The 17,466-nt window shown below is 46.2% G+C and overlaps 1 long non-coding RNA gene across 1 annotated transcript in view; it reads right to left on the bottom strand.

The window, feature by feature from the left end:
* Window positions 1–17,466, bottom strand: part of LOC126248512 (uncharacterized) — a 666,116-nt gene that overhangs the window by 474,868 nt on the left and 173,782 nt on the right. Inside the window, exon 3 of the long non-coding RNA XR_007545497.1 lies at window positions 8,013–8,111. This is a non-coding gene — a long non-coding RNA (uncharacterized LOC126248512). The remainder of the gene's footprint in view (window positions 1–8,012; window positions 8,112–17,466) is intronic.

Here is a 17,466-nt window from a genome sequence, read left to right as displayed (position 1 = left end):
AACTTCAGTGGACTGTTCTTCCTCATGCACCCTACAGCCCCGATCTCGCACCGTCGGATTTCCATATGTTTGGCCCAATGAAGGACGCAATCCGTGGGACGCACTACGCGTATGATGAAGAAGTTATTGATGCAGTACGACGTTGGCTGCGACATCGACCAGTGGAATGGTACCGTGCAGGCATACAGGCCCTCATTTCAAGGTGGCGTAAGGCCGTAGCATTGAATGGAGATTACGTTGAAAAATAGTGTTGTGTAGCTAAAAGATTGGGGAATAACCTGGTGTATTTCAATGCTGAATAAAACAACCCCTGTTTCAGAAAGAAAATGTGTTGCATTACTTATTGAACTGCCCTCGTACTAGAAGCGCAGACACGCACCTGCAAATTCGCAAAAATTAAATATTTAACTTCACTTTCTGAAAATTATAACGAAAACATTATGACTACATCTTGCTGAAAGTGTTGTTCCAGCTTGAATACCCGCCCGCCTGCAGTTGATTCCTCGTGGGAACTGGTGAGATAAGATGACACCACGCCTCATCACTGAAGAGATCACAGACTAGTTCTGCCATTCCATCGATCTCAACAAATGACCGAGACCATGTACAGTAGGTAGGTGCGTGTCTTTACCTGGCACTCTGTGATCGCGACGTGCACGAAGTTTTAGCTTCTACGTAGTTTTACAAGCACTGCCATACTAAATCTGACACTGGACAGCTAGTCTCCTCAAACTTTTCGAAGGCAACGCAGCATAAGATCTTCACGTCAGAATGCCCGACCTCCAGGTTCTTTTCTTGTCTGCAACTGAACTTTATGCCCGGAAACCGTAAATTAATCTGGTTATCCTTGAATTGTTCGACACTGCAGCATATGGATATACAAGGTGAATCACATAAAAATTGCACCCCAAATATTGCGGAAATCGAAAATGCTAACGATGTGCGGTTTCCACAGAATGGATTGGTCGTCAGCAGCTCGCATTGTTAGCCAATGAACAGACTGTAATAATACTAATGAAGTGTAGTTTTGTGCAAACATACATTATTTTAAATGGAACAACGCCTATTGACACTAACAGATTAAAAGTATGATAAATTAGAATGACAGTGCTGTTTGTTGCATTTTTCTTGTGCGAGTCGTTTACGAGATATCGAATTTCGAAAAGTTCCCACACCGACACCTGGGCGATACCTGTGGTAGCACACACTAAAGAACAAGTGCGTACACTGGTTATGTGGATTCTAACCAGCAATGACACGATTGACCATCACAGGTTGTGTTCAAAATGATCACCGGCATCTACATCTACATCTACATCCACATCCATACTCCGCAAGCCACCTGACGGTGTGTGGCGGAGGGTACCCTGAGTACCTCTATCGGTTCTCCCTTCTATTCCAGTCTCGTATTGTTCGTGGAAAGAAGGATTGTCGGTATGCTTCTGTGTGGGCTCTAATCTCTCTGATTTTATCCTCATCGTCTCTTCGCGAGATATACGTAGGAGGGAGCAATATACTGCTTGACTCTTCGGTGAAGGTATGTTCTCGAAACTTTAACAAAAGCCCGTACCGAGCTACTGAGCGTCTCTCCTGCAGAGTCTTCCACTGGAGTTTATCTATCATCTCCGTAACGCTTTCGCGATTACTAAATGATCCTGTAACGAAGCGCGCTGCTCTCCATTGGATCTTCTCTATCTCTTCTATCAACCCTATCTGGTACGGATCCCACACCGGTGAATAGTATTCAAGCAGTGGGCGAACAAGCGTACTGTAACCTACTTCCTTTGTTTTCGGATTGCATTTCCTTAGGATTCTTCCAATGAATCTGTCTGGCATCTGCTTTACCGACGATCAACTTTATATGATCATTCCATTTTAAATCACTCCTAATGCGTACTCCCAGATAATTTATGGAATTAACTGCTTCCAGTTGCTGACCTGCTATTTTGTAGCTAAATGATAAGGGATCTATCTTTCTATGTATTCGCAGCACATTACACTTGTCTACATTGAGATTCAATTGCCATTCCCTGCACCATGCGTCAATTCGCTGCAGATCCTCCTGCATTTCAGTGCAATTTTCCATTGTTACAACCTCTCGATACACCACAGCATCATCTGCAAAAAGCCTCAGTGAACTTCCGATGTCATCCACCAGGTCATTTATGTATATTGTGAATAGCAACGGTCCTATGACACTCCCCTGCGGCACCCCTGAAATCACTCTTACTTCGGAAGACTTCTCTCCATTGAGAATGACATGCCGCGTTCTGTTATCTAGGAACTCCTCAATCCAATCACACAATTGGTCTGATAGTCCATATGCTCTTACTTTGTTCATTAAACGACTGTGGGGAACTGTATCGAACGCCTTGCGGAAGTCAAGAAACACGGCATCTACCTGTGAACCCGTGTCTATGGCCCTCTGAGTCTCGTGGACGAATAGCGCGAGCTGGGTTTCACACGACCGTCTTTTTCGAAACCCATGCTGATTCCTACAGAGTAGATTTCTAGTCTCCAGAAAAGTCATTATACTCGAACATAATACGAGTTCCAAAATTCTACAACTGATCGACGTTAGAGATATAGGTCTATAGTTCTGCACATCTGTTCGACGTCCCTTCTTGAAAACGGGGATGACCTGTGCCCTTTTCCAATCCTTTGGAACGCTACGCTCTTCTAGAGACCTACGGTACACCGCTGCAAGAAGGGGGGCAAGTTCCTTCGCGTACTCTGTGTAAAATCGAACTGGTATCCCATCAGGTCCAGCGGCCTTTCCTCTTTTGAGCGATTGCTGCGGACGTGCTAACTTTCAGTGGAGATGTTCGAGCAGGCTGCAATAAAACATCGTTGCATATCGTCGGATGTAGTTGGTATGTCCTTGTAGACAGCGTGTTTCAGCTATCCCCACAGAAAAAAAATCTACAGGTGTCAAATCCGGAAAACGGACACGCCAAGATACATGTTCTCTCCGTCCAATCCAACGATTTTGGAAACATGACATGCTGTAGTACTTCGTGCACTATGGGCTGGACAGCCATCATGTTCTTTCCCCATGTTCCTCCTAGTCTGCAACAAGGCGTCTTCTAGCATCCGTGGAAGATGGTCTGTTAGGAGGCTGCGATACATGGGCGCGTTCAGTGTTCTGTCTGTCAAATACGGGCCTATGAGCTGATGGTTCACTATACCATACCACACGTTTACACACCATGGACGCTGCCATTCTGGCTGACGAAGGCAACGGAAACGGTCAACAGATCACAAGTGCATGTTTCGACAATTTACGTGGCCATGACTGATGAATATAGGTCCATCACTAAACAAGATACATGACAGATCTAAAGTATCCTGCCCAGATATATATAAGTTAATACGATTCTCATAATCGTTACCACGCAGCTCTTGATGGAGAGAGGTTTGATAGGGATGCAACCGATGTCGATGGAGAATGCGTAGGAGACTTGCCTGACTCTTGCCACTTCCTCGTGCTACTGCGCGGGAGCTAACATGGGTATCAACTGCTACAGCAGCAACAACATTAATTTCCCCCTCTTCCTTCTCTTACGTTGTCTACGTGTTACACTGCCACTTTCGCGTAAGAGGCTGATAAATAACTGCTGAAATGGTTGACGTCTATTGGAATATCTTGCCGCATACATCGTACAAGAACGAACTGCATTCTACCTACACTCTGCATGCGCCACGAGCAAGTCGGTTTTTTCTGCATTGTCCACTCACTACCTACAGGTTGGACGGTCACACACTGACTGACTAGCAAGTCTTAATGAACTCGAGGAACACACAAGCACGTTGTAAGCAAATATAACAACATCCTACCTAGGAACTATACAGGCTGAATGGCACAAACAAATGTTGTGGCAACTTTTAAGAATATGATATTTCGTAAACGACTCGCACTAGAATCCAGTGAAAAATTCCACTGACATTCCTATTTACTCTACTTTTAGCCTGTTAATGTCAATTACATTTGTTCCATTTAAAAAAGTGTATGTTTGCACAAGAAATGCACTTTCTAAGTATTATTACGGTCTCTTGGTCGGCTAACAACATGAATCCTAACTACCGACACATTCTGTGAAAACCGCGCATCAGTACCACTTTCTACACTCCTGGAAATGGAAAAAAGAACACATTGACACCGGTGTGTCAGACCCACCATACTTGCTCCGGACACTGCGAGAGGGCTGTACAAGCAATGATCACACGCACGGCACAGCGGACACACCAGGAACCGCGGTGTTGGCCGTCGAATGGCGCTAGCTGCGCAGCATTTGTGCACCGCCGCCGTCAGTGTCAGCCAGTTTGCCGTGGCATACGGAGCTCCATCGCAGTCTTTAACACTGGTAGCATGCCGCGACAGCGTGGACGTGAACCGTATGTGCAGTTGACGGACTTTGAGCGAGGGCGTATAGTGGGCATGCGAGAGGCCGGGTGGAATTGCTCAACACGTGGGGCGTGAGGTCTCCACAGTACATCAATGTTGTCGCCAGTGGTCGGCGGAAGGTGCACGTGCCCGTCGACCTGGGACCGGACCGCAGCGACGCACGGATGCACGCCAAGACCGTAGGATCCTACGCAGTGCCGTAGGGGACCGCACCGCCACTTCCCAGCAAATTAGGGACACTGTTGCTCCTGGGGTATCGGCGAGGACTATTCGCAACCGTCTCCATGAAGCTGGGCTACGGTCCCGCACACCGTTAGGCCGTCTTCCGCTCACGCCCCAACATCGTGCAGCCCGCCTCCAGTGGTGTCGCGACAGGCGTGAATGGAGGGACGAATGGAGACGTGTCGTCTTCAGCGATGAGAGTCGCTTCTGCCTTGGTGCCAATGATGGTCGTATGCGTGTTTGGCGCCGTGCAGGTGAGCGCCACAATCAGGACTGCATACGACCGAGGCACACAGGGCCAACACCCGGCATCATGGTGTGGGGAGCGATCTCCTACACTGGCCGTACACCACTGGTGATCGTCGAGAGGACACTGAATAGTGCACGGTACATCCAAACCGTCATCGAACCCATCGTTCTACCATTCCTAGACCGGCAAGGGAACTTGCTGTTCCAACAGGACAATGCACGTCCGCATGTATCCCGTGCCACCCAACGTGCTCTAGAAGGTGTAAGTCAACTACCCTGGCCAGCAAGATCTCCGGATCTGTCCCCCATTGAGCATGTTTGGGACTGGATGAAGCGTCGTCTTACGCGGTCTGCACGTCCGGCACGAACGCTGGTCCAACTGAGGCGCCAGGTGGAAATGGCATGGCAAGCCGTTCCACAGGACTACATCCAGCATCTCTACGATCGTCTCCATGGGAGAATAGCAGCCTGCATTGCTGCGAAAGGTGGATATACACTGTACTAGTGCCGACATTGTGCATGCTCTGTTGCCTGTGTCTATGTGCCTGTGGTTCTGTCAGTGTGATCATGTGATGTATCTGACCCCAGGAATGTGTCAATAAAGTTTCCCCTTCCTGGGACAATGAATTCACGGTGTTCTTATTTCAATTTCCAGGAGTGTATTTACGCAATATTTGCGGGACAAGCTTTTGCTGATCCGCTGTGTATTTCACACAAAATGGGTCTACAACATGTGCATACGCCCACCAAGCAATGAACAACACACTACAGCAGACGTCATGTGCCTGTCACCTGCCACGTTGGCGGCGTCGTTTGTCGTCGATATCTGTGGTCCTATCTTACAGTGGCTGAGCGATCGAATACACTTCAACTTATGCACTACTGGCCATTAAAATTGCTACACCACGAATATGACGTGCTACAGAAGCGAAATTTAACCGACAGGAAGTGTATGCTGTGATATGCAAATGATCAGCTTTTCAAAAAATGCACGCAAGGTTGGCGCCGGTGGCGACACCTACAACGTGCTGACATGAGGAAAGTTTCCAACCGATTTCTCATACACAAACAGCAGTTGACCGGCGTTGCCTGGTGAAACGATGTTGTAATGCCTCGTGTAAGGAGAAGAAATGCGTACCATCACGTTTCCGACTTTGATACAGGTCGGATTGTAGCCTATCGCGATTGCGGTGTATCGTATCGCGACATTGCTGCTCGCGTTTGTCGAGATCCAATGACTGTTAGCAGAATATGGAATCGGTGGGTTCAGGAGGGTAATAAGGAACGCCGTGCTGGATCCCAACGGCCTCGTATCACTAGCAGTGATGACAGACATCTTATCCGCATGGCTGTAACGGAATGTGCAGCCACGTCTCGATCCCTGAGTCAACAGATGGGGACGTTTGCAAGACAACAACAATATGCACGAACAGTTCGACGACGTTTGCAGCAGCATGGACTATCAGCTCGGAGACCATGGCTGCGATTACCCTTGACGCTGCTCAAAATGGTTCAAATTGCTCTAAGCACTATGGGACTTAACATCTGAGGTCATCAGTCCCCTAGACTTAGAACTACTTAAATCTAACTAACCTAAGGACAGCTCACACATCCATGCCCGAGGCAGGATTCGGACCTGCGATCGTAGTAGCAGCGCGGTGCCGGACTGAAGCGCCTAGAACCACTCGGCCACAGCGGCCGGCTCCTTTACGCTGCATCACAGACAGGAGCGCCTGCGATGGTTTACTCAGCCGGCCGAAGTGGCCGAGCGGTTCTAGGCGCTACTGTCTGGAGCCGCGCGACCGCTGCGGTCGCAGGTTCGCATCCTGTCTCGGGCATGGATGTGTGTGATGTCCTTAGGTTAGTTAGATTTAAGTAGTTTCTAAGTCTAGGTGACTGATGACCTCAGAAGTTAAGTCCCATAGTGCTCAGAGCCAATTGAACCATTTTTGATGGTGTACTCAACGACGAACCTGGATGCACGAATGGCAATACGTCATTTTTTCGGATGAATCCAGGTTCTGTTTACAGCATCATGATGGTCGCAACCGTGTTTGGCGACATCGCCGTGAACGCACATTGGAAGCGTGTATTCGTCATCGCCATACTGGTGTATCACCCGGCGTGAGGGTATGGGGTGCCATTGGTTACACGTCTCGGTCACCTCTTGTTCGCATTGACGGCACTTTAAACAGTGAACGTTACATTTGAGATGTGTTACGACCCGTGGCTCTACCCTTCGTTCGATCCCTGCGAAACCCTACATTTCAGCAGGATAATGCACGACAGCATATTGCGGGTCCTGTACGGGCGTTTCTGGATACAGAAAATGTTAACTGCTGCCCTGGCCAGCACATTCTCCAGATCTCTCACCAATTGAAAACGTCTCGTCAATGGTGGCCTAGCAACTGGCTCGTCACAATACGCCAGTCACTACTCTTGATGAACTGTGGTTTCGTGTTGAAGCTGCATTGGCAGCTGTTCCTGTACACGCCATCCAAGCTCTTTTTGACTCAATGCCCACGCATATAAAGGCCGTTATTACGGCCAGAGGTGGTTGTACTGGGTACTGATTTCTCAGGATCTATCCACCCAAATTGCGTGAAAATGCAATCACATGGTCCGCAGCTCGTGGTCGTGCGGTAGCGTTCTCGCTTCCCACGCCCGGGTTACCGGCGGGGTCAGGGATTTTCTCTGCCTCGTGATGACTGGGTGTTGTGTGATGTCCTTAGGTTTAAGTAGTTCTAAGTTCTAGGGGACTGATGACCATAGATGTTAAGTCCCATAGTGCTCAGAGCCATTTGAACCATTTTGCAATCACATGTCAGTTCTAGTATAATATATCTGTCCAATGAATACCCGTTTATCATCTGCATTTCTTCTTGGTGTAGCAATTTTAATGGCCAGTAGTGTATTTACAGACATATTTCTTTTCATGTGCGTTACTTTTTGATCGCGATGAAGATGATATAGTCTTGTGAATGAACCCTCCTATCACATTATCGTTTACGCTTGTGCTTTAAACCTACCGAAATATTAATGTTATTTAGGCTTTTGAGAAGTAACAATGACGCTGCCGGTGCGTTTCGCGACGAGAGAGGCATCAGCTGCTTGGCCGCGGCGTGGCGCTACCAACCTGGGACGGGCAGCGTCCAGCGCATGCTGCGTGGGCGGTTGGCGGGCGGGCGGCGCTCCAACTGCTGCTGCGGCGCCCGGCCTCAAGACGTCATCACTCCTGCAACACGCCGGCGGCGTCTCAGATATCACGTCACCAGCAGGCACAGCAAGGCCGTCTAACACTAGTGGTAGCAGCTGTCACGATGGTTCAAATACTCTCAGCACTATGGGACTTAACTGGAGGTTTACTATATTTTGGTTCAAAAAATCTATTTTTTTAAATTGCATTTTTGGATTCATGAAAGTGTTTGGAAACCAGCCCTGAAACGATTTTTCCGAATACGGAACGGAAATGTTTGTTATTCGCGGTTGAACAAAAAAATGCACCTACCTGAAATCGGCCTTTTTCACGCACCATTGTTTTTCGGGAATTTCGACTTTGTAGCCACGAAAAATTGTTCTATGTGCTTGCCCATGACTAAAACTGATTAAGTGATCAAGGAGCTTACGACATACTAAGGCTTGGCAATCCGACGGCATTCCAATTCGGTGGAACAGATGAGGAAGGCCATTTGGGCAAATTATTTCCACAAGTGTTCGACGGATGACTATCTACAACACCAAAATTGTCCGGCTGGGGAAACTAGTTGGCGCAAGTGGCGCATTGCAGAGGCTACCGGACATCTGGACGAATATCAACACGACCAGCCGCTCTCCAAAGAAGTTCAAAAAGTGATTCACCCGATCTTCGAGGCCGTTTCGGAGGACGAGTTATTGTACCGAGCTTTGGAGGAAACACACAAAATTCAAATGAAAGTTTGAACGCGTGTGTTTGGAAGTTAGTCTCCAAGTATTTGCATTCTGGTTCGAAGACTGTGGAGATTGCGACTTTCCTGGCAGTGAGCAGCTTCAACGAAGGGTATTCAGCAATTTTGGAAACCATGACAACGATGGACGTCACGCTGGGACTCTATTCGACGCAGTTTGCCAAGCTTTCGGACGCCCAGCGGATTGATGCGGCCGACAACTGCTTGTCACCGGCCGTACGAGCGGCTCTGGAGCAGCGCAGGATGGCCCAGATCGAGCAGAACGTCCTCTATGAGGAAGAGAAAGGACTAGTTTATGGACCCTGAATAGCAGATTGACTGTAAGTTGCATAATATTGCATTTATATGTAGTCAAAACTTCAAACACGTTTGTCTCGAAGTGACTTTTTTATTTCGCTCGGTATGGTAACTTCAAATCTACTGAACCGATTGGCATGATTCTTTGTTTCCGACGAATCTAGCTAAATTGTCTAGGAGTTATACCACTTTTATTCCGATCCATCAACTATAAATATTTTTACTTGTCCGACGAAGTCGAAAAATTGGTGAAAAAACCCTATTTTGTTTCAAATGGCCGCCATTTTGTTTCCTATGGTCCAAATAACTTAAGCGAGGAACAAGTCCTAAATAATCTTATATACTTCGCTAACGTCTACTCAATTTGGAATTCAGACGAGCCGGCTGACTTGTGACATACCGCACGTGGTCTACATCGAAATTTTACTTCGTTCCGACGGCGCTTCCGCCTATGTTCTTCGACATTTCCGGTCGAAAAAATTCCAGTTTGTGGAGGAAATATCAGTAAACATTTTGGCCAAATTTGACATTGATATCTGTAACACATCCCGAGAAAAATTTTCAAAGAACATGCTCTTTTCGGGCCAAAGATAGTAAACCTCCCCTTAATATCTGAGTTCATCAGTCCCCTAGCCTTAGAACTACTTAAACCTAACTAACCTAAGGACATCACACACATCTATGCCTGAAGCAGGATTCGAACCTGCGACCGTAGCAGCCGCGTGGTTCTGGACTGTAGCGCCTAGAACCGCTCGGTCACAGTGGCCGGCCTAGCAGTACATTGAGGTGACAAAAGTCATGGCATACCTCCTAATATCGTCCTGAACCTCCGTTTGTCCGGCGTAGTGCAGCAGCTCGACGTGGCATGGATTCAACAAGTCGTCGGAAGTTCCTGCAGAAATATTGAACCATGCTGCCTTTGTAGCCGTCCATAACTGCGAAAGTGTTGCCAGTGCAGGATTTTGTGCACGAACTGAGCTCTCGATTATGTCCCATACATGTCTGTCGGGCGATCTGGGTGGCCAGATATCCGCTCGAACTGTCCAGAATGTTCTTCAAACCAGTCGCGAATAATTGTGGCCTGGTGACATGGTGCACTGCCACCCATAAAAATCCCATCGTTCTTTCGGAACGTGAAGTCCATAAATGGCTGCAAATGGTCTCCAAGTAGCTGAACATAACCATGTCCATTCTATGGTCGGTTCAATGGGCCCACACCATTATGCAACCACCACGGCCTTGTTGACGACTTGGCTTCGTGGCATCTGCGACACGCTCGAACCCCACCAACAGCTCTTACCAACTGAAATTAGGACTCATCTGACCAGGCCACGCTTTTCCAGTCGCTAGGATCCAACCGATATGGTGGCCAGCCCAGTAGGGGCGCTGTAGGTGATGTCGTGCTGATAGCAATTATGGAAAAGACACTCGTGTCGGTCGTTTGCTGCCATAGCCCATTAACGTCAAATTTCGCCGTAGTATCGTAACGGATACGGTCTTCGTACGTCCCACATTTATTTCTGCGATTATTTCACGCTATTTTGTTTATCTGTTACCACTCCCAACTTTATGTAAACGCCGCTGCCCTCGGTGGTTAAGTGAAGGCCTTCGGCTACTGCTTTGTCCGGCGTGAGACGTAATGCCTGAAACTTCTCAGCAAATTGGATCTCGGAATACTTAATTATCTAACGATTACGGAAACGGAATGTCCCATGCGTCTAGCTCCAACCATCGTTCAGCGTTCATAGTCTGTCAATTCCCGTGGTGTGTCCATAATCACACGACTCACCTGACTACAAATGACAGCCTCGCAATGCTTTGTCTTTTAATACCTTGTGCCGGCGTGGTAGCGCCCTCTATGCATATCCATTTCGCTATTCCATGACTTTTGTCACCTCAGTGTATGATACTAGTGAGTTTTAAGGTCCAGGAGCTTTGGAGTGTTGTGTTATGTTTGCAAGGCAGTAATACTACGTTTTCTTGTGTCTTTAGATACAACTTATATTTTTCTCGCCGGCCGCTGTGGCCAAACGGTTATAGGCGCTTCAGTCCGGAACCGCGCGCCTGCTACGGTCGCAGGTTCGCATCCTGTCTCGGGCATGGATGTGTGTGATGTCCTTAGGTTAGTTAGATTTAAGTAGTTTCTAAGTCTAGGGGACTGATGACCTCAGATGTTAAGTCCCACAGTGCTTAGAGCCATTTGAACCATCTTTTTTATATTTTTCTCTAGGTTTTAGGTTGTGCCAACGTCTAGCCCAAAATATAAAATGAAGTAGCAATCGGAAAGTTAAACATAAATAGAGGTAGTTGTATTGTATCGGACAAAGCTGTGTGTGATTGTACTGGACAAAACAAATAGCACAAAAACTTAACATTTTAGGTTTCTTTTTCATTAACAGGCAAAGATGGAAAATTAAACATGAATCGGATGAAAACAACAGGAAGAAAGACTTAGACAAAGTGAGTCTCTTGGAATTACAAACATAGAAGCTAGTGACAAATATTCAGTTCCAAGAAGTACATTAATTAAGTGACAGACCTAAAACTTTACAGGAAAAGAAAGGCAGAGCCACGAAACCAGTTTTAAGAAATAATTCACTGAGGTGACAAAATTCATGGGATAGTGGTATGTACATATACAGATGACACAAGGTAGAAAAGGGCAGTGCATTGGCGAAGCAGCCATTTGTGCTCAAGTGATTCATGTGAAAAGATTTTCGATGCGATTCTGGCCACAGGACAGGAATTAACAATCTTAAAATCGGAATGGTAGTTGGCGCTAAATGCATGGGATATTCCATTTCGGAAATCGTCAGGGAATACAATATTCCAAAATCCAAAGTGTCAAGCGTGTGCCATGAATACCAAATTTCAGGCATTGGCTCTCACCATGGACAACGCAGTGGCCCACGGCCTTCACTTAACGACCGAGAGCGTCGGAGTTTGCGTAGAGTTCTCTGTGCTGACAGACAAGCAACACTGCGTGACATAACCGCAGAAATCAATGTGGGACGGACGACGAACGTATCCGTTAGGACAGTGCAGTGGAACTTGGCGTTAATGGGCTATGGCAGCAGATGACGGACACGAGTGTCTCTGCTAACAGCACGACATCGCCTGCAGCGCCTCTCCTGGGCTCGGGACCATATCTGTTGAACCCTAGACGACTTGTCAGATGAGTCCCGTTTCCAATTGGTATGAGCTGATGGTAAGGTTCGAGAGTGGCACAGGCCCCACGAAGCCATGGACGCAAGTTGTCAACAAGGTGGTGTGCAAGCTGGTGATGGCTACATAGTGGTGTAGCCGGTGTTTACATGGAATATGTTCAAATGTGTGTGAAATCGTATGGGACTTAACTGCTAAGGTCATCAGTCCCTAAGCTTACACACTACTTAACCTAAATTATCCTAAGGACAAACACACACACCCATACCCGAGGGAGGACTCGAACCTCCACCAGGACCAGCCGCACAGTCCATGACTGCAGCGCCTTACATGGAATAGCCTGAGTCCTCTGGTCCAAATGAATCGATGATTGACTGGAACTGGTTATGTTCGGCTGCTTGGAGACCATTTGCAGCCATTCATGGATTTCGTGTTCCAAAACAACGACGGAATTTTCCTGGATGACAATGCACCATGCCACCGGGCGACAGGTGTTCGCGATTGGTTTCAAAAACATTCAGGACGATTTGAGCGAATGAGTTGGCTACCCACGTCACCCGACATACATCTTATCGAACATTTATGGGACATAATTGAGAGGTCGTTCGTGCAAAAAAATCCTGCAACCGGCAACACTTTCGTAATTATGTACGGCTATAGTTGCAGCATGGCTTCAGGGGCATCCAGTTACTTGTTGATTCCTTGTCACGTCGACGCACTGCGCCACGCCAGACAAAATAAGGTCCGACACAGTATTAGGAGGTATTCCATGACTTTTACCACCTCAGTGTATGTCTTTTTCCGAAAGCATTCTGTGAGGAAAAGAAAACAGTATTGTACAATCATGTTAAAAAATTTTTGCCCTTGATTCAAGATGAGTTCTTAAATGTAGTGTAAAAACATGCAGAACAACTAAAAATAAGTGCAATAAGGCAAAGATCATAGTGTAAGACATTGCTGTGATTTTATGAAAAGACGTGAAGACTTAACGGTAAGGACAGCTGAATCCACTAGTTTGCAGCGATCAGGGGGGTTCAGCAGGGAACAGGTTGATAGATTCCTTGAAAAACTAGGCGATATGAGGAAAAATATTAGTTTTGTAAAAATTTACGGTCCTTTTAAAGTTTTTGAAACAAAACTGACATTTTTGCACATTACAATTTCATGTCCAATTCAATCATCCAAAAATTTAAACGACCAAAATGCAAAGATTGGAAAAATATTAAAAAATCAACGAATGTCCAGGTACCTGTATTCTCATGAAATAGTTTATAAATCTATTGATTATAGTACCATAGTATTGTTTAGTGTGCAGAACGTCACAATACAGCCTTCAGAAAATATTATAATTTCGATAAAGCTTACGTGTCTGTTACTACCCGACCTTTACCTACACAAATAGCTTGAATTTTGTGTTCAAATGGTTACTAGTACACTGAAATCCCGCAAGGTGTCTCCCCACACACCCTTCTAAAATCTGTGTGGCACAATGGCGTTGCGGCAAGCGGCTGCGAACTGAGAGGTTTGGTTAGTTGTTTTTCAGCATATTCCCACAGTCATGTTGCTGTGAGCTCACTGTTTTGCGATGGCTGACCTGAAAAGGCAACATTTTTTTCAAGCTTGGGAAAACCTCCGCAAAAACTCGCCAAATGTTGAAACTACTTTTTCCAGACAGAGCTTTAGGTCAGAGACAGACTCATGACTGGTGTCATCCCTTCAAAAAGAAACAAATATCTATTCGTCATGACGAACGTTCCGATCGGGGGTCAATTGACATCACACCAGAAGATAACTGGAGATTGAGGTATCCGATTCTGTAAGATCAAAAACAGACTATCCAAGTCTTCTGCAACACCGTTGAAGTAAGTTATGATATGCATGAACGTAGTCTGTTAAAAGAACTGATCCTGTGACAGATAGTGGCGAAGATTGTGACCGACGCTTCAAGGCAATCAAAAGCAGCATTGTGTGGAAATTTGCTGGGAATTTACGCAGCTGCTTCAAGACGATCCCAACTTTCTTTCAAAGGTTTGGAACTGGTGGCGAAGGTTGGATTTTTGTCTCTAGGACGCTGAAACTACTGTAACCAGCAATGGAATATTCCTTCTTCAACTCGAGCAAAAACGCCCGACAATTCGAGAGTAAGATTATGTGCCTGTTGACTTTTTTTTATTATTTTTTTTATACAGATGGGATTTTCCCTCCATGTCAGGTTGGTTGGTTGGTGGATTTGGGGAAGGAGACCAGACAGCGTGGTCATCGGTCTCATCGGATTAGGGAAGGATTGGGAAGGAAGTCGGCCGTGCCCTTTGAGAGGAACCATCCCGGCATTTGCCTGGAGTGATTTAGGGAAATCACGGAAAACCTAAATCAGGATGGCCGGACGCGGGATTGAACCGTCGTCCTCCCGAATGCGAGTCCAGTGTGTAACCACTGCGCCACCTCGCTCGGTCCTCCATGTCAGGCTGTCGATAATAAGTTTTATATCCAGCAGTGTTCTAAGTCGTTTGAGGGGGGATGTGAGGAGAAAACATCTACATAAGAAACGTATAAACAATTGGGCGCTCCATTATGACAATGGACGACTGCGTGAGGCCTATATTATTCACGAATTTTTGGCTTAAAATTTGATGACAGTTATTCAATTAGATACAGTGATTCAAGTAGAATTGCAGGGGGTGCTATACCCCGTAACAAAGATACACTACCAAGATTCATTCCAAAAGTGGCAGAAACGGTGGGATCGGTGTTTAATTTTTTTAGGTGGTACACTGTGGTCGTGAAAGGACCGAATCGTTAAGTTGTAAGCGTCAATGAGAGTTATGTCTAACAGTGTCTGCCCACTGACACAATGTATTTATATGTTTGTATTTATCGGAACATTTTTCACCACAGCCGCGGCATCCCTAGTGGACGCTCATTTGTTTTCTTTAACAATATAAACGATAGAAAATCAATATGATTGGAATATGTGGACACTTGGCTGTTCTTACTGTTTACATCATTTTTTGCCCATCTATATGTTACCTTCAGTCAAAATTTCACTTTTCTGTGAAAGTCTGCCCGTTCACCCACAGATCTGTATTTAATGCAGCATACTGTCTGAAACATAAGGTTGCTCAAATAATAACTATAGAGAGAATTTGTCCCATGGTAACAAATCTGAGGCAAAAAACTTTAACGTATGACAGCGTTGACACTTACTGATACTGTAATGATCCTAGTCTGAGTCTTGTGAGATGAGGCACTTTCAGCTTCTTGAATAGTCGTATTGTACTTTATATCTCGGCAGTCTACGTAATTGTCTGGTAGCCACAGATCACCAAGATCTGTGGACATCAGGCAAATGCGTACATCACCACGATAAAAAAGGAGAATACCACTAATCAGTGACCTTAAAAACATCATACTGTAAACAGAACTAGAGCAGTAGTAACTGTCAACGTAGTATATTGACATTTCTTGGCCAACAAATGTTTACTGATGTCAGAGTTTTAGGCCTAATTTCCAGTATAGGAATTATCTGAGCGTAACAGAATTGCAGATGCTATCCTTTATTCATAGTGTATCTGTGTCTGAAATGTGTGGACTGTCTCAGAAAAACGAAATAAAGTAATCTAACGGCAAATTACAATTAGACAAATAAATAATTAGCCCAGTCAACGAAGCCAAAAAAGGTCGATTAGCGGAAAAATCGTGTAGTGGCAAATTTTTGCACAGTACTAGGAGGGAGTGTGCTGAACATCATACTAAACATCCTGATCGGTGGGGTGTGAGCGTTGTGGTGGGAGGCGGGGGGAGGGTGGTTCAAGGTAACTTTTTTACGTTTTTCTCCAATAACTTGAAAACGCGGCTCCTAGCGAAAATGATTCTCAGTACGATATCAAAGCTACATAACATTTCCTATAAAAAAGGTCCTGTTCATTTTTTCTCAAGTACTAACAGTTCCGCCGTTGCAGGGGATGGAAAAACTGCAGATTATTAAAAATATTGTTTTAAGGGTATAAAATTACACTACTGGTCATTAAAACTGCTACACCACGAAGACTCGAAATTTAGCCGACAGGAAGAAGACTCTGTGATATGCAAATGATTAGCTTTTCAGAGCATTCACACAAGGTTGGAGCCGGTGGCGACATATGCAACGTGCTGGCATGAGGAAAGTTTCCAACCGATTTCTCATACACAAACAGCAATTGGCCGGCCTTGCCTGGTGAAACGTCGTTGTGATGCCTCATGTAAGAAGGAGAAATGCGTACCATCACGTATCCGACTTTGATAAAGGTCGGATTGTAGCCTTTCGCGATTGCGGTTTATCGTATCGCGACATCGCTGCTCGCTTTGGTAGAGATCCAATGGCTATTAGCAGAATATGGAATCGATGGGTTCAGGAGGGTAATACGGAACGCCGTGCTGGATCCCAACGGCCTCGTATCACTAGCAGTCGAGATGACAGGCATCTTATCCGCATGGCTGTAACAGATCGTGCAGCCACGTCTCGATCCCTGAGTCAACAGATGGGGGCGTTTGTAAGACAACAACCATCTGCACGAACAGTTCGACGGCGTTTGCAGCAGCATGCACTATTAGCTCGGAGACCATGGCTGCGGTTACCCTTGACGCTGCATCACAGACAGGAGCGCGCGATGGTGTACTCAACGACGAACCTGGGTGCACGAATGGCAAAACGTCATTTTTTCGGATGAATCCAGTTTCTGTTTACAGCATCATGATGGTCGCATCCGTGTTTGGCGACATCGCCGTGAACGCACATTGGAAGCGTGTATTCGTCATCGCCATACTGGCGTATCACCCGGCGTGACGGTATGGGGTGCCATTAGTTACACGTCTCGGTCACCTCTTGTTCGCATTGACGGCACTTTAAACAGTGAACGTTAGATTTGTGTTACGACCCGTGGCTCTACCCTTCGTTCGACCCTTGCGAAACCCTACATTTCAGCAGCATAATGCACGACCGCATATTGCGGGTCCTGCACGGGCGTTTCTGGATACAGAAAATGTTCGACTGCTGCCCTGGCCAGCACATTCTCGAGATCTCTCACCAATTGAAAACGTCTCGTCAACGGTGGCCTAGCAACTGGCTCGTCACAATACGCCAGTCACTACTCTTGATGAACTGTGGTATCGTGTTGAAGATGCATGGGCAGCTGTACCCGTATACGC

The sequence above is a fragment of the Schistocerca nitens genome, chromosome 3 (assembly GCF_023898315.1).
Source record: "Schistocerca nitens isolate TAMUIC-IGC-003100 chromosome 3, iqSchNite1.1, whole genome shotgun sequence".
NCBI classification, from domain to species: domain Eukaryota; kingdom Metazoa; phylum Arthropoda; class Insecta; order Orthoptera; family Acrididae; genus Schistocerca; species Schistocerca nitens.
The sequence above is the reverse complement of the archived record's forward strand: the minus strand, read 5'-3'. Positions and strand labels throughout refer to the sequence as shown.